The sequence below is a fragment of the Hypanus sabinus genome, chromosome 4 (genome assembly GCF_030144855.1).
Source record: "Hypanus sabinus isolate sHypSab1 chromosome 4, sHypSab1.hap1, whole genome shotgun sequence".
Lineage (NCBI taxonomy): Eukaryota > Metazoa > Chordata > Chondrichthyes > Myliobatiformes > Dasyatidae > Hypanus > Hypanus sabinus.
Window position 1 is genome coordinate 45079756 of NC_082709.1, and position 26209 is coordinate 45105964.

General features: G+C 39.5%; 1 long non-coding RNA gene across 4 annotated transcripts in view; it reads left to right on the forward strand.

Moving 5' to 3' along the window:
- The window catches only part of LOC132392707 (uncharacterized), an 81356-nt gene that overhangs the window by 43394 nt on the left and 11753 nt on the right, over nucleotides 1–26209 (forward strand). For all 4 annotated transcript variants that reach the window (XR_009511626.1, XR_009511627.1, XR_009511629.1 and 1 more), the window contains one exon: nucleotides 23159–23320. This is a non-coding gene — a long non-coding RNA (uncharacterized LOC132392707). The remainder of the gene's footprint in view (nucleotides 1–23158; nucleotides 23321–26209) is intronic.

Sequence of the window (26209 nt, forward strand, 5' to 3'; positions counted from 1 at the left end):
CAAGTAGACAAAGTTTTGTCCCAAGACATAGAACTCTTGTTAATTTGCTCTTATTTTTTAATAATTCCACATCTGTTCTTGCTAATGTGGATCATAACTTGTGGAAGCATTCTTTCAAATTCTCTCAGTGGCCATTTAAAACAACCCTACTTTTTATTGGCATCTATCATTGACTCTTTTCACTTGATTTAATTTACATGTGTTTTTGATGAGATGAGCAATTTGTGCAATCTCCTAGGAGAACCTCAAAGAAATCCCTATTCTAATAGAAAAACAGACAAGAATACTGCAGATACTGGAAACCCGAAGCAAATTGAGAATTGGAAATACTCAGCAGATTGGGCAGTATCCATTGCATGCAAAGCAGAATTAACAATTTGAGCCATGACTTTTAATTAGAAACAGAAATTCTGATTGGTTGGTAGTGCTAAACATTGTTGCTGCTATTTCTGAAAACAGGTCTCTTTGCTCTTGACAGGATTCTGAAATTTTAGGCACTACAACTTTTAAGCAAGTCCACAATCAAGAAGGTGTGTTAAGTGGGGGTAGGGGGCGGATTGGGGGTGTTAGTGAAAAATAATGTAAAGAAGGGAGAGGGCAGAGGGAGAGTTGTTCACAGGGCAAATCTTATTTGCTTACAAGGGAGATTTTATTGTAAAACAAAATGATAATCAAGCATTTTAGTATGAAAAGATGGAGAAAAATTATGGCAAATTGATAAGAGAAACAATGAAAGTATGTATAAAATAGTGAAGAAGGTTGCAAGAACCAATAGTGGATGAAGAAAGGCAAGGATGCAGTCCATCCTCTGTGAATGGACGACAGGAAATCCTTACCCAAGCACTCAGCTACACTTATATTTCCAGTCCAAACGTTTACATTATTCCACCTTCATTCTGGCCTTTCTGTCATTGGCTCCTACATTGAGAAAATAAAATTCAGTCCACGCCTGAGAAACATTGTGTGAATCTATTTATTTATTTAGAGATACAGCAAGGTAACAGGCCCTTCCAGCCCAATAAGCCCATATGACCAATTCTCCTGCAAACCCATTAGGCTTTGGACTGTGGGAGGAAACCAGAGTACCCGGAAGAAACCCATGCGGTCATGGGGTAATGTACAAACCCCTTTCAGATCATTTTGAGGTATAAGTTATTTGAGGTAGTACAAAGGAAAAAGTAATAACAGAATAATATTACAGTTAGACCATAAGACCATAAGACTTAGGAGCAGAATTAGGCTACTCATCTGATTGGGTCTCCATCACCATTCAATCATAGCTTATTTATTAACCCTCTCAATCCTATTCTCCTGCCTTCTCCCTGTAACCTTTGACAGCCTGACTAATCAAGAACCTATCGACCTCCACTTTAGATAGACTCAATGACTTTGCCTCACCACTGCAGATTCACTACCGACTGGTTAAAGAAATTCTTCCTCAGCTCTGTTCTAAGCGGATATTCCCTCAAGACTGAGGCTGTGCAGTCTGATCCTAGACCCACCCACTGGAACATCCTCCCTACATCAACTCTATCCAGGCCTTTCAATGTTGGATAGGTTTCAGTGAAATCCCCCTCATTCTTCAAAACTCCAGCGAGTACGAGTCCTGAGCAACAAATGCTCCCTATACAATAACTCTTTAATTCTTCGAATCATTCTCATGAATCTCCACTGGACCCTCTCCAAAGCCAGCATGTATTTTCTTAGATAAGGGGCCCAAAACTGCTCACAATACTCTGTGTGGAGTGACCAATGCCTTATAAATCCTCTGCATTACATCCTTGCGCTTACAGTATATTCTAATCCTCTGGAAATGAATGCTAACAATGCATTTGCCTTCCTTAATCACCTACTCAACCTGCAAATTAACCTTTAAGGAATCCCAAGTCCCTCTGCAACTCTGATTTTTGAATTTTCTCGCTGTGTAGAAAATATTCTACGGCTTTATACTTTCTATCAAAGTGCATGATCATACACTTCCCTGCACTATAATTCATCTTCCACTTCTTTGCCCATTCTCCCAATCTGTCAAAGTTCAAAGTAAACTTTATTACCAAACACAACACTGAGGTTCTTTTCCTGTGGACAAACTTAGCAAGTGTATAGAACAGTAACTGCAAATAGGATCAATAGACATCAAACAGTGCAAATGTAGATATAAATAAATAGCAATAAATAATGAACATGAAATAACAAGATAAAAGAGTCCTTAAATGAGTGTAGTTATCCCCATTTGTTCAAGAGCCTGATTGTTGACGGGTAGTAACTGTTCTTGAACCTGATGGTGTGAATCCTGGAGCACATGTCCCTTCTACCAGCAGCCGAAAAAAGAGCACGGCCTGGGTGGTGAGGATTTTTGATGATGGATGTTGCTTTTTTACGGCAATGTTTCATGTAGATGTGCTCAATGGTTGGGAGAGTTTACTTGTGATGCACTGGGCTGAATCCACTACATTTTGTAGGAATTTTCATTCAAAGGCATTGGTGTTCCCATACCAGGCTGTAATGTAGCCAGTAAGCACACTTTCCACCACATATCTATAGCAGTTTTCCAAAGTTTTTGATGACATGCCAAAGGTCCGCAGACTCCTGAGGAAGTAGAGGTGCTTTCTTCACAATTATATTTATATGATGGGTCCAGGACAGGTCCTCTGAGATAGAAACACCCAGGAGTTTAAAGCTACTGACCCTCTCTACCTCTGATCCTCCGATGATTACAAGCTCATAGACCACTCCTTTCCCTCTCCTGAAGGCTACAATCAGTTCCTTTGTCTTGCTGACATTGAGTGAGAGGTTGTTATTATTACATTCAGCAAAATTTTCAGTCTCCCTCCTGTATGCTGATTCATCACCATCTTTGATACAACTCACAACGGTGGTGTATTTAGCAAACTTATACATGGTGATGGAGCTGTACTTGGTCACACAGTCATAGTCATAAAGTGAGTAGAGCAGGGGTCTACATACACATGCCCATGGTGCTCCTGTGCTGATGAAGCTTATGGAGGAGATGTTTTTATAAATCTGAACTGACTGGGCTCGACCAGGGAGGAAACCAGGATCCAATTACACAGGAGGATATTGAGGTCCAAGTCTTGGCATTTACTGATAATTTTTGAAGGGATGAGGGTGTGAAATACTGAAGTTTAATCAATAAAGATCATGCTGATGAATGCATCTTTGCTGCCCAGATGTTTCAGGATTGTGTGAAGAGCCAATAAGATAGCATTTGCTGTAGACATGTTGCTTTGGTAGGCAAATTGGAGTGAATCTAGGCTGTCACTCGGACAGGAGCTTGTATGCGTCAACACCAGCTTCTCAAAAGACCATCACTATGGATGTAAATGCCACTGGGCATTTTCTTCTGTAGACTCCCTGCTTCCTCAACATGACTTGCCCCTTCACGTATTTTCAGATTGTCCACAAAGTTGGTCAAAAAGCCATTAATTCTGTTATCCAAATCATTCACATATACAAGAACTGGTCCCAACACCAACCCATGTGGAACACCATTAGTCAATGGCAGCCAATCAGAAAAAGCCCCATTATTCCCACTCTTTAACTCCTGCCAGTCAGCCTATCTTCTATCCATGCAGGTATCTCTCCTAAAATACCATGTTCTCTTATCCTCATGCGTGGTACCTTGGCAAATGTCAGTAAACAACATCCATTGACTCTCCTTTGTGAATCCTGATTGTTATTTCCTCAAAGAATTCCAACAGATTTGTCAGGCAAGATTTCCCCTGAAGGAAACTATGCTGACTTTGGCCTATTTTATCATGTACCTCCAAGTACCCCGAATCCTCATCCTTAATAATGGAATCCAATATCTTCCTAACCACTGAAGTCAGGCTAACAGGCCTATAATTTCCTTTCTCCTACCTCTCTCCCTTCTTAAAGAATTGAGTGACATTTGCAATTTTCCAGTCCTCCAGAACCGTACCAGAATCAAGTCATCCTTGAAAGATCATTACTAATGCCTCTGCAATCTTATCAGCTACATCTTGCAGAAACCCGGATTGTTGTCCATCTGGTTCAAGTGATTTAAGCACCTCCTTAGCAAAGTCTGCCTCCTGGCTCTCTTGAATTTCTGGTATACTCCTAGTGTCTTCCAGAGTTAGGATTGGCGCAAAATACTTGTTAAGTTTGTCCGTCATCCGGGCAGAGGATGCTGGAAATGGTGAGGGTGGAGTGCTGTAGGAAGGCTTTGGGACAGGTCAGCAGAGAAGGAATACTAGGGGCTGGGGGTGCTTCCTAAGGGTTCCTTTACCTTAAGCTCACTACTGAAATTGGGTTCATTACACAACAGCCAATCCAGAATTGCCTTTCTCCTATTCGGTTCAACCACAATCCATTATAGAAAGCCATTTCAGAGGCGAACTGCAAATTCCCTCTCTTGGGTTTCAGCGCCAGAATGATTTTCCAAATCTACTTGCATATTGAAATACCCCATGATTATTGTAACATTGCCCTTTTTACATACCTTTTCTATCTCCTGTTTTAATTTGTCGCCAAACTCCTGGCTACTGTTTGGAGGCCTGTATATAATTCCCATTGGGGTCTTTTTATCTTTGCAGTTCCTTAACTTTACCCACAAGAATTGTACATCTTCCAATCCTGCATCACCTTTTCCTCAAGGATTTGACTTCAGTTAGCAAACCCTCTGCCATCCTGTCTGTCCTTTCTGTACAAGGTGTATCCTTTGATGTTAAGCTCCCAACTATGATATTCTTTCAGCCATGATTCAGTGATTCCTATAGTGTTGTAGTATCTGCTGCCAATCTCTAAATGTGCTTAAGATCATCTACCTTATTAAGTACACTATAGGCATTCACATATAACCTTTTTACTTCTGTATTCATCACCCTTTTTAATTTTGCCCCCATGTTACACTTCAACTTGTCCCGCTGGCTGCAAATTTGCCCTATCATCTGCCTGTCCTTCCTCATAGTCTCACTGCACAATGCATCTACTTGTAGACCAACTGTCCTATCGTCAGCCCTATCACCCTGTTCCCATCCCCTTGCTAAGTTAATTGAAGCTCTCCCCTACTCTAGCAAAGCTGCCCATAAGGATATTGGTCCCCTTCAGGGTCGGGTGTAACCCATCCTTTTAATGTAATTCACACCTTCTCCAGAAGAGATCCCAATGATGCAGAAATCAGAAAATCTGCCCGCTGCACTAATTCCTCAGATATGCATTCATCTGCCAGATCATCTTATTCTTACCTCCACTGGCACACAGCACAGGGAGAAATATGGAATTACTACCCTGGAGGTCCTGCTTTTCAGCTTTCTCCCTATATTCTCTATCAGGACCTGCTCTCATTTCCTACCGTTGCCGTTGGTACCAATGTGTACCACAACTTCTGGCTGTTCACCCTCCTACTTTAGAATGCTGTGGACCTAATCCAAGACATCCCTGACCCAGGCACCGGGGAGGCAAAACACCATCCCGGTGTCTTTATCACACCCACAGAGTCTCATGTCTGCTCCCCTAACAATGGAATCTCTTATCACTACTGTACTTCTCTTCTCTCCCCTTCCCTTCTGAGCCACAGGGACAGACTCAGTACCGGAGACCTGCTTGCTGCGGTTTCTCCCTGGTAGGTCATCCCCCAACAGTATCCAAAGTGATACACTTATTATTGAGGGGAATAGCCACAGGGGTAATCTGCACTAGATGTCTATTCCCTTCCTCTCTCCTGATAGCCATCCAGGCACCCACCTCCTGAAACTTAGGTTTGCAGGAGGAATGTTACAGAGAAAGAGCAGTGTAGACAATAAGATGCAAAGGCCATGTGGAAGTGGATTATAAGATCAAGAACTCCTCTTAATTGCAGAAGGTGCCCATTAATTTGTTTATAACTATGGGATAGAAGCTGTTCTTGAACTTGGTGGTTAGGGTTTTCAAGATTACCTATATGTAATTTGAAGATTATGTGTATTGTTGACCACCATGAGCATAATTCAACTCTTGGCTGTCCCCTTGCTGTGTCAGATATTCTGTGTTAAAGCATCTTTGTGGTTTTCCACCCAACCAGCATGTTGAGTCACTTTGCCGATATCTTTCACAGATCTCTGAAATTACATTGTGGTTTGCTTTTTCGCCATTTAAGTCAAATTCAACATTGTACGTCTATGTTGTTTCGAAGGGTGACATTTCACCAGAGCTAGTGGTCAGCAAAAAGTCACGATTTCCTGATATCCTGATCTCTTTGTAAGAACTGCTGATTTCAACAGTGTGGGATACTGCTTCAGACAACTGAACCCATTACTGTAAATCTCAAATTACCTCGCTTATTATACAACTCTTTTAGAGCAGTTCATGGTTGAAGATCAGCTATTCTGGATTGGGTGTTGTTCAATGAATCAGAATTGATTAGAAACCTTAAGGAATAAAGAACCCTTAGGGGAAAGTGGTCATAATATGATTGAATTCACCCTGAAACTTGAGAAGAAGAAGCCAAAGTTAGATGGATCAGTAGTGCCAAGGGAATTACAGAAGCATGAGAGAAGATTTGACCAGAATTGATTGGAAAAGAACACTAGCAGGGCAGCAATGACTGTAATTCTTGGTAGCGATTTGAAAGGTACCAGATATATACATTCCAAAGAGGAAGAAGTATTCTAAAGGAAAGATGACACAATTGTGGTTAACAAGAGAAGTCAAAGCCAACACAAAAGCCAAAGAGATGGGATATAATAGAGCAAGTATTAGAGAGAAGTTAGAGGATTGATAAGCTTTTAAAAACCAACAAAAGACAACTAAAAAGTCAATAAAAAGGAAAGATGGAATACGGAAGTAAGCTAGCCAATAATATTAAAGAGGATAGCAAAAGTTTCTTCAAATACGTGAAGTGTAAAAGAGAGGCACGAGTGGATATTTGAAGCTGGAAATGATGTTGGAGAGGTCGTAATGGGAGACACAAATTGGCAGATGAACTGAATAATTATTTTGTATCAGTCTTCACTGTGGAAGATGCTAGCAGTATGATGGAAGTTCCTGGTGTCAGAGGTCATGAAATGTGTGAAGTTACCATAACTAGAGAGAAGTTTCTTAGGGAAACTGAACAGTCTGAAGATAGATAAGCCTTCTGGAGCAGATGGTGTACACTTCAGAGTTCTGAAAGGGGTGGCTGAAGAGATCGAGGAGGTATTAGTAATAATCTTTCAAGAATCACTAGATTCTGGAATGGTTCCAGAAGACTGGAAAATTGCAAATGTTACTCTACTCCTCAAGAAGGGTGAGAGGTAGAAGAAAGGAAACTATAGGTCAGTTGGTCTGAAATGAGTGGTGGGGAAGATATTGGAGTTTATTACTAAGGATGGGTTCTCGGGATACTTGGAGACACATGATAAAATAGGCTATAGTCAGCATGGTTTCCTCAAGGGAAAATCTTGCCTGACAAATCTAATGGAATTCTTTAAAGAAAAAATAAACAGGATAGACAAAGGAGAATTGGTCGTTGTTGAGTACTTGGATTTTCAGGAGGCCTTTCAAAAAGTGCCACACATAAGGCTGCTTAACAAGCTATGAGCCCACGGTATTACAGGAAAGATTCTAGCATGGATAAAACAGAGAGTGAGCAAAGAACTGGCAAAGGGAATACTGTGTCAGGAAGTGTACGGTCATGCACTTTGGTAGAAGAAATGAAAGGGTTGACTATTATATAAATGGAGCGAAAATACAAAAAACTGAGGTACAAAGGGATTTGGAAGTTCTTGTGCAGGATTCCATGAAGGTTAATTTGCAGGTTGAGTCTGTGGTGAGGAAGGCAAATGCAATGTTAGCATTCATTTTGAGAGGACGAGAATATAAAAGCAAGGAAGTAATGTTGTGACTTTATAAAGCATTAGTGGGACCTCACTTGAAGTATTGTGAGCAGTTTTGGGCCCCTTATCTTAGAAAGGATGTGCTGAAACTGGAGAGGGTTCAAAGGAGATTCACAAGCATGATTCCAAGGTTGAATGGTTTGTCATATGAAGAGTGTTTGATGCTCTAGGCCTGTATTCACTAGAATTCAGAAGAATGAGGGATGACCTCATTGAAACCTGTTAAATGGTGAAAGACCTTGATAGAACAGGTGTGGAGAGGATGCTTCCTATGATGGGAGAGTCTAAGACCAGAGGACCCAGCCTCAGAATAGAGGAGTGTCCTTTTAGAACAGGGATGAGGAAGAATTTCTTTAGCCAGAGAGTGATGACTCTATGGAATTCTTTGCCACAGGCAGCTGTGGACACCAAGTTTTTATGTATATTTAAGGCAGTGATTGAAAGATTCTTGATTGGTCAGGGCATGAAGAGATATGAGGCAAAGCTAGGTAATTGGGGTTGAGAGGAAAATTGGATCAGCCATAACAAAATGGTGGAGCAAACTTGCTGGGCCAAATGGCCCAATTCTGCTCCTATATCTTATAGTTTTATGGTCTTAGAAACTGAGAAAGGAAGGCAGATTCACTATCCTGATCTACTTAGGGTGAGGAAATCCCTTGTTCCTTCCTACCCAATACAGTGAGTTCTCTACCTGAACAGAGAGCTTAAGTCTTCAAGGCTCAAGTCAATTCTAGCCAACTAGAGGCACAAAAGTCTAACTTTGGACATGCTGAATCTGTTCTCCACACACGTAGTACATACTGTATCTCTATCTTGGACGATATATCTGACAGGTTAGCAATTAGCTTGCCAATAATGCAATTGGTTTATGGCTCACTAGCTGTGTGACTTGTAGATAACCTATTTTTGCACAAACAATAGATTTATCATATTTTCTATCCATAGTTTCTATGATGAGCAATCCTATCAATGCTATTCCCCAGTTTATTTCCTTGTTATGTATTCTGTGCAATGAGCCCAGCAACGACACCCTGACACAGTGCCATCCAGTTACACTACTGGCCACTGGCAATTCTGCAGTAGCCAGTTTATACAACAACCAGCACTTCTTTGGAATATGGGATTAAACAGAGAACTCACAAAAAGTATATTGGAATGTTTCTGTTGAACATTCAAAGAATCATCTAATTCACTCAAAAGAGAGAAAAAACATGGGTTGTTGTTAAAATTTACTGAAGACTGTTAAAAATTGGGGCAAAGTTAATATCTGTATAGAAAATAAGTGCTATTTTGAAGGATGGTGCATCAGAGTGTGACATCTTTTTCTTTATAAAGAACTAAAGACACACAAAGTACAAATCATGATCTAAGCCCATTCCCAAGTGCTATACAGACTGACATAGCTTTTGAAATGTTCTCAATGAATCAGAAGGATGCAGTTTAAAATTTTAATCCAGTCCTTGGTAGAAAACACAAAAGAAAAATACTGTGAGTGCTGAGAATCTGAAATGAAATTGGAAATGCAGGTGATGGTCTGTAAGTCTGTCATCTTGGCACAAGTGTGATCTCCTTATGGCTTTGAAAACTCCATAATTTATGGAAGCAGTGCCAATGATAACTATATAATCCTTCTTTCATTGCTGCCTATATGTGCTGTGCACTAGCATGACAAAGAAGCATAACTCATGGAATATATTCTCAAACTTTTTCTTTACCTCTGATGATTCCTTCAGTCAGTTCGATGCTTACTCAATAGAAGTTGTGTAAGGATAAAGTTTTGAAGTCCTTTATCTATGGCCCTTTCCTCTCTATCACTCTGCTTCTTTGTTCTGATCAACACGTGCCTTTAGTTAGAAGGTCGTTTATTATTGTCAGGCCAAGTCAAGCCAAGCCATAACTAGGGGCAGCACTGTAGCATAGTGGTTAGAGTGATACTACCACAGTGCCAATTGTACCCCAAGTACAATTCTGCTGCTGCATGTAGGAGTTTGTTATCCTTGTGACTATGTGGATTTCCTCCGGGTGCTCCAGTTTCCTCCCATTTTCCAAAGATGTTCAGGCTGGTAGGTTAATTGGTTACATGGGTGTAACTGTGTGATGCAGGATCATTGGGTCAGAAGGGTCTGTTACCATGCAACAGTATATATCTAAATAAAAATAACCTCAGTAGGGTGACTATAATGTTCATAAGTGCGCGAACCAAGTCATTTCATGGTGTGAGAAACTTTCAGTCGACTGCATCCATGTAAATCTGGGAGTGCAGAGATATAGAGAAAATAAGAAGTGGGGGGTGGGATTGAAGAGATTACTTTGTAGGACATGTACTGAATAGTCACCTTGTGTCACATTAGCTAAATAAAAGAGAACACTGGTGTATGAGGAGCATTATATAGCAATATATAGGGAAAGCTCTGAGTACAATGAGAGAGATTAGTATGGTACATAGGATCAGGTACGTTAAGGTTCTGTTTTAACTTCTCTGATCTCACATGATCTTTATACTTCTAGCATTGAAATGGGGTCAGACTTCATACTTAGCCCTTGTAACACAATAACTCACTCTGAACAGATTCCTTACAAATACTGAACATTTGTCACTTCAGATCATGATGAAACCTAAAGGTACTGACTTCAGGATTTCATCCATAAGAGATTGTTAACTTTGATGTAACTATTTTAAATCACGATTATTCATTCACCAATTTTTTTTGTAATTTTTTTTAATTGAAGTTCATCATCAAACAAACATTTCCATAAGATGTATTTCAGACATTGTACATATATATCATTTAATCATATATATCACAAAATCTCCACAAAGTATTTATCTGAGGTATACACTTATAGAAAAGAGTGGAAAGAAAAAAAACAAGCAAAAGGAAAGAACTATGTACAAGTAGGGAGTGATTTTTTTTACAACATATTCATTGATTTGTGAGAATAAAATCAGGCCTATGAGGCATTATGTAGTTAAACTATTTTTCTCAGTATGAATCAAATTGTTCCAGCTTATGATTAACAGATACTGTTATCTTCTCCATTTTGTAAATGTTCATTGTAATTTCCATCCATGTATTTAAAGTTGGGCTCTCCTGTGATAACGATTTCCTAGTAAGAGTCTTTTTACCAGCCACCAACAGTACATTCATGAAATATTTATCTCTTTTCAACCGTTCTTGAGGTATATACCCAAAATATATGGTCTTACTCTCTAAGTGTATTTCACATTTAAAGATGTCTTGTAGGGCATTGTGTATACCCCTCCAATAGTTTTTGATAACAGGGCAGTCCCAAAAAATATGATAATGATTTGCATTTTGATTTCCACAACTTCTCCAGCAAACAGGGAGGTTACTATCATAATGGGATTTCTGAGAGGGTGCAATAAAATATCTTATCAAGTTTTTCCATCCAAACTCCCTCAATTTCTGTGAACTGGTACACTTCCATTGATTCCTCCATATTGTCGTCCATTCTTCCTCAGATATAATTATCCCTCCTCCCTTCTCCCATTTTGTTTTAATGTATGAAGTCGAATGTGTTTTAAGATTTGACAACCTCGTATGCATGCTTGAAATGATTCTACTACCATTATCTGAATTATATGCTTTTCTAAATAGCTCTATCAAGCATGTATTTGCCTTAGTTACATTTTTAAGCATCTTACTAACATATTTGTCGCATCTGTAAATACCGACAAAAATCTTGTTTATCTAATAAGTGTTTCTCTTTAAGCATTTCAAAACTGAACAGTGTTCCTTCTTTCATTATGTTGCAAAGAACTGTTATTCCTTTAGCTGTCCAGTCCTTAAATCTAGCATCCAATTTATTTGATGTAAAATCCAAGTCATATGCACACCATTTAAGAATTGCATTATCTCCCTCTAGATTATATTCTTTTATAGTAGTTTTCCATATTTTAAGAGTCAATTTCACCTATGAGTTATCAATAGTATTTATGTACCTTTGCAGGTTGTTATCAGCCAAAATTGCTTGTATGGGGATGGGAAGTACCCGCTCCTCAATGTTTTTCCATTGAGTGTCATATGATGGGTTGCACCAACACATCACAGCTCTTAGCTGTGCTTCAAAATAATAATCTCTAAGGGAAGGTAGGCCCCATTCCCCCTTTTCCTTTACTAATTGCAAAGTTTTGAGACAAACTCTAGGCCTTTTACCCTGCCAAATATACCTTGATAACATCTTGTTCCATTCATTGAATTGATTTTGATTAATCTCTATTGGTAGGGTCTGAAAGAGATATAACAGTCCGGGCAGTATATTCATTTTAATAGACTCATTCCTTGAACTGAGACTGAAAAAAGGAATCAGGTTCCATCTTGCCACATCTTCCTTAATTTTTTTATATAAATGCTGTTAATTACATTCTGATAATTTTGCCAAATCTTTTGGCATAATGATGCCCAAATACTTGAAAGACTCTGTGTGCCATGCCCAGGGGTATCTACTTTCAATTTCTCTTGGTGGGCTATAGTAATATGAAAGTAATTGGGTTTTATCTATGTTGATCTTGTATCCTGATAATTGACCATAATGTTCAAAGGATCGTATCAATTTAGGTAAAGAGTATGTTGGTTGCCCTAGATAGATCAAAATGTCATCCTCATAACAAGCCAATTTATGCTCTGTCCCTTTAATAGTAATTCCTCTGATATCTTCATTTTGTCTGATGTATTGAGCTAATGGTTCCAGATATTATGTGAAAAGTAGTGGTGACCATGCACAACCCTGTCTCATGCCCCTTTCTAGGGTAAGACTATTTGATAAATATCCATTGTTTTTAATCCTAGCAGTAGGATTGTCATATAGTGTCTGTATAGTTTTAATAATTGTGTCTTGGAAACCAAATCTATGTAAAACTCTGTAAAGAAAATTCCAATTAACTGAATCAAATGCTTTTTCAGCGTCCAGACTTATCACTATTGTTTCGATCTTTTTTTTGTATATGATCCATAATGTGAAGTGTCCTTCGTATATTGTCTTGTGTCTGGCATTGTCGTATAAAACCTGTCTGATCGTTACGTACCAGTATGGGTAGAAACTCCTCTAATCGTTTGGCCACGATGGAGGTAAATAATCTATAATCTACATTAAGAATGGAAGCCTTAGTTTCACAAACTTATAGAGCTTGATTTAAAATCAAAAAGCATCTTACATCAGTGCTAATTTGAAATTTAAGTTTAGTTAATAATGAGTTAATAATGAGTTTCACAAACTTATAGAGCTTGATTTAAAATCAAAAAGCATCTTACATCAGTGCTAATTTGAAATTTAAGTTTAGTTAATAATGAGAGTTTTGTTAGTAATGAGAGAAAAATCTATGAAGATAGCTATACAACTGAAACTTGAGTGCTGTGAATGCTAGCTTTCATTAACCCTTTTAGTACAACTTTGTTGATGGTGTAGAGCACTGCAGCCTTAAAACACATTTTCCCAATCCCAGAAACTAACAGATTTGTGCCTAAAGGAAAAAAAACACAAATATCGCTGTTATTTCCCCACATGAGGCACCCTGTGTAATGCAGAATGGAAAAGGAAGTTGCTGAATTTTTTAAAAGTATATTAATGCATCAATGTGGAAACGTTAATCGTTGGTACTGTATGTATATATATATATGCCTTTTGCATATAAACAGGGAGACTAGTTGATATCAAGCGTTAGTAATCAAAAAAAACTGGTCGGTGTTCCTATACCAAATAAGATCAGGAATTTAATTGATGTTGATGTGGGACAGAGGCAGGGTCCTGTTTCTGTTTTCCCTCTGCTCACAGTTTGCGGTTGTCTAAACTGGAGAAGGCTTTGTTCTTGCAAGAAGGGAAAACAACACCTGCTTTTCTCCTGTGTCTCTGTTAATGGTCATGAAAAAAACCAGAATAAAAAGTTTTACCATAGAAAAAAGAACGGATATTGGTCTAAATGACCCACATTCCATTTTATCCTTGCCTTCTTTCGGTATAGCTGAGATTATCGCTTCCTTCCAGCTGGGTGGCATTTGTGCCTTTTTTAGAGCCCAGTTCAGAGTGGGGAGTAAAACACAAATTAACACATTTTTAAATTCTTTGTACCACTCTGCCGTATACCCATCTGATCCTGGTGACTTGCTTAATTTAAGCCTACTAATTGCAGCTTTTAATTCAACTTCAGTTATGTCAGCAGTCATTGTTCTATTTTGTTCTTCGCTTAAAATGGGTGACTCTAGAGAATTCAACAAGGTGTCAATTTGGGTTATGCTTCCCCCTGGAACTTTGGAATATAGAGTTTCGTAAAACACTTCAAAAACTTCTTGAATTTCACTTAGCTTATTTTTTATAATTTTCATTCTTGGGTCCTTAATTCTATGAATTGTATTTTCTGCTATCTTTTTTTTTCAGTTTCCACGCCAGTATTTTCATAGATTTCAATCCACTTTCATAATGTCACTGTTTCAGAAGCATTAAATTTTTCCTGATTTCTTGCGTAGCCAAACTATTAATTTCATTCCTAGTTCTTTTAATTTCCCCTAATGTATCCTGTGCCAAATTCAATTTGTGTTTTTCTCTAGTTCCTTCAGCTTATTTTGTGATTCCTCTAATGTTTTATTCCTTTTTTTTCTTATATGAAGATATCGCTATAATTTTCCCTCTTAAGACCACCTTCAGAGTATCCCATAAAATGGGAGGTGAAACCTCTCCATTATCATTAAATTCTAAGTAGAGACCAATTTCTTTTTTAATTTGTTCCTTAAAGTATGGGTCATTGAGTAGACTTGAATTTAGTTTCCAGATAGTATTCTTTGGTTGTAGGTCAAAATCAACATTTAGATATATAGGTGCATGGTCACTTACATCTATTGTCCCAATTCCACAGGTGTTTATTTTGTCTTTGTCTTTTCCAAACGTTATGAAATAGTCTATTCTTGTATATACAGAATGGGGAGCAGAATAATGAGTGTAATCCCTTCTGTCAGGGAAAAGGTCCCTCCATATATCAATTAAACCAACTCATTCACTGATTTTAGAAATGGGCATAATATTGGAAATGACAAAATAGGATGCAATGGATAATTAATCTTCCTTTGATGTAATAAATAAACTTATTTTGTAAGAGTAATCAGAAAATAAGCATAGCAATGTCTGACATAGCTCCACTCACCAGCAGTCTGTTGAAGCTTTAATGTTTCTGTGTAATTAATGAAACAGCAACATAGTTTAGCTCTAAAGTGAAAAAGAAGAGAATGCTACCAAATGAACAACAGATTACTCTGCACACAGCAGTAGATTAAAAATGTTTCCATTAAGGTTCTAGTTATTGACTTGTGCAAGATGTTCACATATTATGCATTTTTCCACTGGGATGTTCATGAATACATCTGTGTAAGCCTATTCCCTTCACCATTTAAGCCAGGTTGCTGATGTCAGGTATGGGAGGCTGCCATATTTTGGACATAGATCTTTTATCAAACTTGGAATATGGGAGCTGAGGTGCCCTTCTTAGAGAAGAGGAAATGAAGAGCAACAGGAAAGTCTAACTGCTGGAGAAGCTGGTCCCAGCTGTTGCCTTGTGTCCAAACTGAGGATGCAGAGGGGAGGTAGCCTCTACAAAGAGGAGAGAAGGAGGAGTAAACAAGGGCTGGAAGGTGAGGGACAGAGCTAAAAGACAGAGGATGGTGATTAAGAGGTGGAAATAGATAAGGAAAAACAACACAAAGACAATGGACAGATGGACCCAGACTGGGATGGGGTGGGGTGGGGAAGCTAGAGAGAGAGGCTGGAAGGAGGTAAGTGGAACAAAACAATGGAGGGATGATATCAAACAGAGGAGGGGATTGGGAGAGTATGCCCGGGGAGAAGAAACCCATGTGGACAGGGGAATGGGTTATAGTCAGCTGGACAGAGAGGCGTGTACAAGAAGAAGGAGAACCTGGATGTAGTGGAAGGAGCCCAGGCTTAGAGTTACCTGAAGTTGGAGCATTTGGCATGTTGGTGAAGGAGAACTTTGTTTAAGGAAGATGTTTAGAACCCTATAGAAGATTAAATGAAATGAAACCTAGTGTTGGGAATAGTAATTGATAGAAAGAAATTTTCAAGTTGAATATTTTGTGGAGTGATTTTTGTTAAAAAGCCAGAAAAAAATGTGATGAACGACAATTTTTAAATTAGATGGTGAAAATAAGATGTTGAAGTGATGTAATCAATAAAATGACATTAGGAAGATACAAGGAGTTAGGAAGAGTAAAACATTAATTGGAACAGGGAACCAATAAAATAGCTAACAGTTAAAAGTTTTATGTTGCTAACTTCAGTCCAGACCGTATATCCTCAAACTGGTATTGATTTGTGGGTGATACACAGGGTAAATAAAATCTAACCTCTTAGATAGGAAGATGACTCTGAGATGACTTGGCAGATTTTACTTTCTGTTGAAGCAATCTGGTACCTGTCAATAGATAATAGGTGCAGAAGTAGACCATTCGGCCCCTCGAGTCTGCACCGCCATTCTGAGATCATGGCTGATCATTCACTATCAATACCCAGTTCCTGCCTTGTCCCCATATCCCTTGATTCCCCTGTCCATCAGATATCTATCTAGCTCCTTCTTGAAAGCATCCAGAGAATTGGCCTCCACTGTCTTCCGAGGCAGTGCATTCCACACCTCCACAACTCTCTGGGAGAAGAAGCTCTTCCTCAATTCTGTTTTAAATAACTGACCTCTTATTCTCAATCCATGCCCTCTGGTACTGGACTCTCCCAACATCTGGAACATATTTCCTGCCTCAATCCTATCAAATCCTTTAATTATCTTAAACGTTTCAATCAGATCCCCTCTCAATCTCCTCAATTCCAGCGTGTACAAGCCCAATCTCTCCAATCTCTCTGCGTAAGGCAGCCCTGCCATCCTAGGAATCCACCTAGTGAATCTACGCTGCACTTCCTCAATTGCCAGAATGTCCTTCCTTAAACCTGGAGACCAAAACTGTACACAATATTCCAGGTGTCGTCTCACCAGGGCCCTGTACAAATGCAAAAGGACATCCTTGCTCTTGTACTCAATTCCCCTTGTAATAAAGGCCAACCTTCCATTTGCCCTCTTCACTGCCTGTTGCACTTGCTCATTCACCTTCATTGACTGATGAACTAGGACTCCTAGGTCTCTGCATTTCTCCCTTACCTAACTCGACACCGTTCAGACAATACTCTGCCCTCGTGTTCCTGCTTCCAAAGTGGATAACTTCACATTTATTCACATTGAATGACATCTGCCAAGTATCTGCCCACTCACCCAGCCTATCAAAGTCTCCCTGTATTCTCCTAACATCCTCTTCGCATGTCACACTGCCACCCAGTTTAGTATCGTCAGCAAACTTGCTGATATAGTTTTCAATGCCCTCATCTAAATCGTTGACATAAATCGTAAAGAGCTGTGGTCCCAATACAGAGCCCTGTGGTACCCCACTAGTCACCTCCAGCCACTACTACTACTACTACAGACATCTACTGCTGTCCCCAGGGTGGTTTGAATAACTTCATCCCTGCTCTTTCTAGCGTTATTATAGGAAGGTAAAAGTGAAAAATATTAGCCAACAATAATTTTAAAAAACTCTTCAAATGCTACCAATACTAACACCAATTACTTATCATTGGAAAATGAGCAATATATTCTATGGCCAAGTGGTTAAGGCTTTGGTCTAGTGATCTGAAGCTTGCTAGTTCGAGCCTCAGCTAAGGCAGCGTGTTGTGTGCTTGAGCAAGGTACTTAACCACACATTGCTCTGTGATGATACGTGCCAAGCTGTATTGGCCCTTGCACATTCCCTTGGACAACATCAGTGGCGTGGGCATGGGCAACTGCCTATCTCCCATACAACCCTGCCCAGTCCTGTGCCCTGGAAACTGTCCAAGGTGCAAATCCATGGTCTTTCGAGACTAATAGATGCCTATTCTATGGCCCTAGCCTGTTCTACCTTTCAATAAGATCATACTATTTCTCTTTTTAGCCTTCATTCTTTGTCTCTATGCTATACTCAGATGGTCATTTCTAGCTCCTCTGCACAGTCCATTATATGATTTCCTTCTGGGACACTTTCTCATTGAAGCTGGCTTTATGTTACTTCATGTCATTTATTGGTTAATTTTATGGCTCTTCCCACAGAGATCATAATCCAGACTCAATATCCATCTCTAAGATAATCACATGAATTAGCTCCTCCTGATGCTTGGGTTGGAGTTGCAGAGATGACTCAATAGGTATATTTAAAAGAGAACATATGGGTGGCTAGAGACTCAAAGGGAATGCAGACAATGGGGTGGGGGTGTTGTTGTGCAAGAGATGAACTAAGGAGTCAAAGAATGGAAGATGAAGCTTTTGATAACCTGAGCTGACAAGCTTTCTGAAGCTGGGGTGTCTGCTCTGAGCCCAGATGGATTAAGGTCCTTTTGTAATCTGTGAGACTTGTAGCTGAGGATAAAAGCTGGACTGAAACGTGAACATCATCAGAACAGCAGCCAGGGCAGGGAGGGACTTGCATTTCTCAAGTCATTAGTAATAGCAAATGGTTACTCAAGTTCACTATTCATATTTACAACCATTCTCTTCCAACATAACTAATGTAACTTGATCATTTTAACTTTGCTGTTATTTCTACTCCAGGCTCCCCTGCACTGTAAATGCTGTTAAGATTATATCGAGTGTTGCTTTGTGCATTCATAATCAACAATCAAAATCAGTCAACAAGCACAAGAATTATGGCATTGGGGATGTTCTCAGCAGATGTGCAGATGGACGTTATCTCTACTGCACACTTACTAGTACATCAGGGGTGTATGGAACTGTAATTCTGAGGTAACAGAGGTATTATTAGCATGCAAGCAAACATTTAATCTTCACCAGCATGAATCCTTTGTAGCCAACATCTTGCCAAAGCAATCCTCATTTGTTTAATTGATTGTTATAGCCTCCAGAATACCCTCATTCCTGCGTGTCAGATTAAAATTAATATGGAAAATGTTCTGACGTTGTGAGGAAGGTAAGCTTGTCAAATGAGCAAACTAATCAAGAGTTCAGTGGGTGAAGTAACCCTAGACCAGAAGAATGCAAAGTAGTCAAAAGACTCTTCCCTTTTTCAAATGTTACTAGCTTTTATGTAATTTGATGATAATTTTTCATAAGGTTTTATTAGAAAATTATTGATATTCTGTATACTATACAGTAAAGGATTGGTATTATATGGAGAAGGTTTGGAGAGAGAGAGCGAGTGAGAGATTGTTCACCAGAATGTTGCCTTGTCATGGGGGAAGCTAAGCTGTTTTCTTTGGAGTGAAGAAGACCGAGGGATGACCCAACTGAAGTATATTAGATCATGAGAGGTAAAGATAATTAATAAATACAGAAGTTCCATGCTTACAGTGAAAGGAAATGTTTAAACTTCCAGCCTACATTATGCTTATGGATGATGGATGAGGCAATTCTACAGACTTTGATGGCAGAGAGAGAATGAATGACTACTCTGAGCTCACACATGGCCTACATCTATGGAGAAGAGGCATCAACCTAACAGAAGTAAAACGCTGTAATTAAAACAATCAGATAGTTGAAGGCATTATATCTCTCAAACATCACTCCTCAAGATTCATCTTTCAAAAATATGTACAGCAGAAACTATTAAGCAGCTTCTGTCCTTTATGACTGGCCACTATCTCTAGGTTCTTTTGTGTCAGCAGTGTAAGCATTTATTTTGGATATCCATACTCACACACCGGTCATAGCTATTTACAAGGATCTTGAGGTCAAATATTGGAATATTAAAAAAAGAACAGCTTATTACAAAGGGATGTTATGTAGATCTTTTAGTCAAAAGCAACAAAGAACTGTTTAGTTCTCATAAACTTCTCAGATATTGATGAGCTTCTGAATTACTAGTCAGCATCTCTTGTGATAGGTGGGTAAATAATAAGGCTGCACCTGCTGCACAAAGCTTCGGATGAGAAGTTCTGGATTACCAATATAATTGATCACTCATGTAATCAAGAAGTTTTTATTAGAAGCTAATTCATGTTGCATTCACTTCCATGTAATTAAGCCATCTGCTTTTATGTTTCAGAATCAGAACCAGAATCCTTTTATTGCCAGTTTGTGAAACATAGCAGAATTGATTGTGGTTCAGTGCCAAGCATGAAACGCAAGGACAACACTATAACAGACAACACAATAGCAACCAATAATTTATAAGACAATAGTGCAACCAGCCATGAGCAATCAACAATTAGCAGAATGGTCACATGTGCAAATGCCGATAATCAAACTTAAATAAAGGTGAACATATGAACAGAAGCAATAATTACCAACAGAACAAGGAGAGCAGGAAAGACCATTTAATAGATGTTGTGCAGGGACATTTAGGGTATTACACTTAAGTTAAGAAGCTGGACAGCTGCAGGAAAGATGCTTCGGAGATGACCTGGCGGTGGTGGACTCGTAGCGTAAACCTGATGGTAGTTTGGTGAATAGGCAATTGCTACTGTGGGTGGAGTCACTGGTGATTTTTTTCAGCTCTTTTCTTTGTTCTAGGTATTAGAATCTTCTGAATATTTTCAGGTATAGGGAGGACAGAAGTGTAGACTTTGCAATACATGAGCTTTCAATATTTGTAAAAGGTTGCTTTTACAAGGGCAGCATAGTAGATTAGTGGTTAGCACAAAGCTTTACAGTACCAGCGAGCTGGGTTCAATTCCTGCTGCTGTGAGTACATTCTCCCTGTGACTGTGAGGGGTTACTGTAGATGCTCTGTTTTTCTCCCACAGTCCAATGGCATGCCAGCTGGTAGATTAACCGGTCATTAGGCTCCGATCAAATCAGGGGAATTGCTGGGCTGTGCAGCTCAAAGGACCAGAAAAGCCTATTCTGCACTGTATCTCAATAAATAAAAATAATTAAAGCAGAAATACAGCAGGTTAGTTGGGTCTTTTGAAATTAAGTAAATACATGAGATGTGGCAAAATGAGATTTATAGTCACTTTAACCTAGACTCAGGTTATTCTGGGACATAGGTTTACAATTTTAAAGGCTCATTTGAAAACCGGAATTGATAAAATCTTCTCTTCCCATTATTAAACAAACCTGTTGGATCTTATGGCCTCGAGCAAATTAGAATTGTTTTACTATGCTGCTTAAATTGGAAAGGCCCCTCCAACACGAATTGTACCATGTGGTCTAATGATCCTTTAGGCACCATATGACAAAGGTTGTGTTTGGGCAAAATCTAGAACTTCAAGTTTACCCAAGAACATTTTTGCATATTTACAGATGTTAATTGACTTACATAATCAGACTGCCTGATAGGAGATAATTGTTCTTTTTCTTCCCTTTATTGACATCCTTTAATATACAGTATTTAAGAAAGGAATACAATACCATTTTACAAATGTAGCTGATGGGGGATTTGTGAAAAAAATACTTCTGGTAAGTGTAATTTTTGGTGAGTTAGTGCAAGTTCACTCGTGAACAGTGAAGTTGAATTTGGTACCCATTTCTGATTGTCTTTGAGTAGCTGTGAAAAAGAAATGGTGAGCTTATTTCTTCATTAACAATGATCTTTCAAGAATCGATAGATTCAGGCATTGTACCAGATGACTGGAAAATTACGAATGTTACTCCACTATTTAAGAAGGGTGGGAGGCAGCAGAAAGGAAACTATAGACCTGTTAACCTGACATCAGTGGTTGGGAAGTTGTTGAAATTGATTATTAGAGATGAGATTACGGAATACCTGGAGGCAATGACAGGATAGGTCAAAGCCAGCATGGTTTCCTAAAATGAAATTCCTGCCTGACTAACCTACTGCAATTTTTTGAGGAAATTACACACAGGGTAGACAAAGGAGATGCAGTAGATGTGGAGTACTTGGATTTTCAGAAGGCCTTTAAGGTGTCGCACATGAGGCTGCTTAGCAAGGTAAGAGCCCATGGAATTACAGGGGAGTTACCAGCATGGGTGGAGCATTGGCTGGTTGACAGAAAACAGAGAGTGAGAATAAAGGGATCCTATTCTGGCTGGCTGCTGGTTACCAGTGGAGTTCCACAGGGGTCAGTGTTGGGACCGCTGCTTTTTACAATGTATGTCAATGATTTGGACTATGGGATTAATGGATTTGTGGCTAAATTTGCTGATGATACAAAGATAAGTGGAGAAGCAGGTAGTGTTGTGGAAACAGAGAGCCTGAAGAGAGATTTAGATAGTTTAGGGGAATGGGCAAAGTGGCAAATGAAGTACAATGTTGGAAAGTGTATGGTCATGCACTTTGGTGGAAGAAATAAATGGGCAGACTATTATTTATATGGGGAGAGAACTCAAAATGCAGAGATGCAAAGAGACATGGGAGTCCTTGTGCAGGATACCCTAAAGGTTAACCTCCAAGATTGAGTCAGTGGTGAAGACCACTGGTGAGTCAGTGTTGAGTCAGTGTTAGCATTCATTTCTAGAGGTATAGAATATAAGAACAGGAATGTGATGTTGAGGCTCTATAAGGCACTCATGAGACCACACTTGGAGTATTGTGTGCAATTTTGGGCTTCTTATTTTAGAAAGGATACACTGACATTGAAGAGGGTTCAGGAAGATTCACGAGAATGATTCCAGGTATGAAAAGGTTACCATATGAGGAACATCTGGCAGCTCTTGGGCTGTATTCCCTGAAGTTCAGGAGAATGAGGGGGGATCTCATAGAAACATTGCAAATGTTAAAGAGCCTGAACAGATTAGATATGGCAGAGTTATTTCCCATGGTAGGGGATTCTAGGACAAGAGGGCACGACTTCAGGATAGAAGGATGTCCATTTAGAACGGAGATGCAGAGAAATTACTTTACTTAGAGAGTGGTAAATCTGTGGAAGTTGTTGCCATGAGTTGCTGTGGAGGCCAAGTCATTGGGTGCATTTAAAGCAGAGATAGATAGGTTCTTGATTAGCCAGGGTATCAAAGAGCATGGGGTGAATGCAGGGAAGTGGGGATGACTGAAAGAATTGGATCAGCCCATGATTGAATAGCGGAGCAGACTCGATGGGCCAAATGGCCTACTTCTGCTCCTATATCTTATGGTCTTATGGTCTTAACATGTTTTTATTTAATTCTTTAAAAATTCAAATACATGTAATGCAGAGCATTCATGTCAATAATTTTGTCCCAAACTTTATTATTCTAATTACTTAAATGTTCACTGTTATCTTTTATGTAAAACACTCAACCAACCAGTTGACAGGAATTTCACGCTGGTTCCATCTAGTTAGTGTACAGTAGTGAGGGAGTCCTAAAATGTGGCCCTTTCTTCCAGGACCTTGTGGTGATTACAACCAGCTTCAGTACCGCCTTCTGAACTCCTCCAGAGATTCTGGACAGGGCTTTCATTGGGCAAGAAGAACAGACATGCACAAGAGAACTGCCTTTTCAGCAAACATGACTGAAGTGTGCTAGGAGATAGTCCAATTTGTTATAGGTAAGTTGATTGTCACATGTTCTGGGGTTCAGTGTAAAACTTATTTGTATGCCATCCATACCAATTGATTCATCACATCAGTGTTTGAGATAGTACAAGAGCAACCAATAACGCAATGCAGAATAGAGTGTTATAGTTACAGAGAAAGTGCAGTGCAGGCAGACATCAAAGCTTAAGACCATAGCAAGGTAGATTGTGAGGTCAGGAGTCCCAGTTTTCATACTAGGGGACCATTCGATAGTCTTATAGCAGCAAGATAGAACATGTCCTTGAGCCTGGTGATATGCACTTTTGAGCTTTTGTATCTTCTACCAGTGGGAGGGAGGGAAGAGAGAATGAATAGGATGGGTTGGGGTCTTTGATTATATCGGCTACTTTACTGAGACAATGAGAAGTATAGATAGAATTCATGGAGGGGAGGCGATGTCCATTCTCTGCCAGGAAAATGCATTTTGAAGAAACAAGTAATTACACTGCATTTGCTGGGCTGCAACTATTACACTTTAGGTTAAGTAAAGCAAAGATGAAGGTGTCCAAAACCAACTCATATGCAAGCAATCATGGCTGAAGCTGCTTGTTTCTGTATTGAAAGTTATCTTCATTGCTTCATTCTAACTGTATTTTGCCAACCCTTTAATTGAAACTTAAACTACTCTTATCATATTATCTGGTGCTTTCTGCATGTCTGTTTGCAGAGCATGTCGCCACTCGTCTATTTGTAAATTACCTGCACTCAATATCTGCCTTTAACAGATTTTTAGTTACCTGTAGGTTTGATATAAAGCAGTGGTCGAAGTATTTTGTGTCATTCCTCATTAATGTATTCATTAAGTGCAAAGGTTGCTTTTTGCAGAAATGTTTCCTTGCACGTATAACAAAAGTACCAAAGTTATTTCTTGCAGATAGCAAGATCATATCTTGCAGAAAAATAAATTTGTAAGTGGTTTATTCTAGTATGTGTTATATCGCGTGTCACTACGTTTGGATATAGCCCAAGTACGGAGTGAGAGACACTGAATTGGGTCGATAGTTCATTGACTTTAAAGTGAACAGAGTTAAAGGGTAAAGAAAACAATCAACACTAGGCCAAATAGGGTCATTAACTGAAACTCTCAAATGGAAAATGAAGCCAACACTGTGGCTGAAAGAAATAACTAAATATAAAGCGAATACTACTAGTCTTCAGAGTTAGTTGAATCGACAGTCCAATTTCTCAGGCAAGGCCAAATGCAAGCAGGCAGCGAAACATTGCTGTGCTTTGCTCAAGTCATGACAAGCACTACCATGAAAAGAATGAAGTTAAATACCATCATAATGAGATAATAATTAGCTGATCCATGCATATTCACGAGTGCAATTGCTGTACCTGCTACATTGCCAAATCTGAGTGCGTGCAGCACAACTGGCAGGTGTGTTTACAGACATTTTTAATCCCTCTCTCCCTTGGTGTAGAGTGCCCTCCTGCTTCAGAACATCCACCATTGTTCCTGTACCTAAAAAGACCAAGGTAACATGTCTGAACAATTGGTGTCCTGTTGTACTCACCTCAATAATAAGCAAATGCTTTGAGAGGCTGGTCAAGGACTACACCTGCAGCATTCTACCACCCACACTGGACCCCCTCCCCATTGTCCTCAACACAGGTGTCCCTCAGGGCTGTGTGCTGAGCCCACTGCTGTACACTCTGCTCACACATGATGACATGGCGAGCACGCGATTATTCACATTGTCAAGTTGATAACACGGCAGTGGTGGGGCTGATCGCCAACAAAGATGAGGCAGGCTACAAAGAGGAAGTGGAAGAGCTTGAGGCCTGGTGCTAGGCAAATAATCTCTTCCTCAATGCCAACAAAGGCCATAGTTACTGACTTCAGTTACTTACACGCCATTTTACATTAGTGACACACCAGTGGAAACTGTGAACTGTTTCAAATTCCTGGGAGTGCGCATCTCACACAACCTCTCATGGGCCCAGAACACATTCTACATGATTGGAAAAGCTCACCATGCAGCCACATTCCGAGGAGGCTGAAGAGAGGCTGAATACTCGCATCCTTCTACAGATGTGCAGTGGAGAGAATCCTAACGAGCTGCATCACTGCTTGGTACAGAAACTGCACTGCGGCAGACGAGAAGGCTGAGACTGACCAATGTGTCACCAGCACCAGCTTACCCACCTTCAAGGACATATCAGAATCAGAATCAGGTTTATTATCACCGGCATATGATGTGAAATTTGTTAACTTACTAGCAGCAGTTCAATGCAATACATAATATAGAAAATAATAATAATAATAAATTATTAAAACTTATCCCATATACTTTATATAGTATACGTATACTGAATAGATTAAAAATCATGCAAAAGACAGAAATAAAACACATTTAAAAAGTGAGGTAGTGTTCAAGGGCTCAATGTCCATTTAGGAATCTGATGGAAGAGAGAGAGAAGCTGTTCCTGAATCACTGAGTGTGTGCCTTCAGGCTTCTGTACCTCCTACCTGATGGTAACAGTGAGAAAAGGGTATGCCCTGGGTGCTGGAGGTCCTTAATAATGAACGCTGTCTTTTTGAGACAACACTTCTTGAAGGTGTCCTGGGTACTTCGTAGGCTAGTAGCCAAGATGGAGCTGACTAAATTTACAACCCTCTGCAGCTTTTTTGGTCCTGTGCAGTAACACCCCCACCACCCCCCGAGCAGACAGTGATGCAGCCTGTCAGAACATTCACCGCGGTACAATCTAAACAAGTTTAAGAGTGTATTTGCTGACAGACCAAATCTCTTCAAACTCCTAATAAAATATAGCTGCTGTGTTGACTTCTTTACAACTGCATCAACATGTTGGGACCAGGTTAGATCTTCCGAGATCTTGACAACCAGGAACTTGAA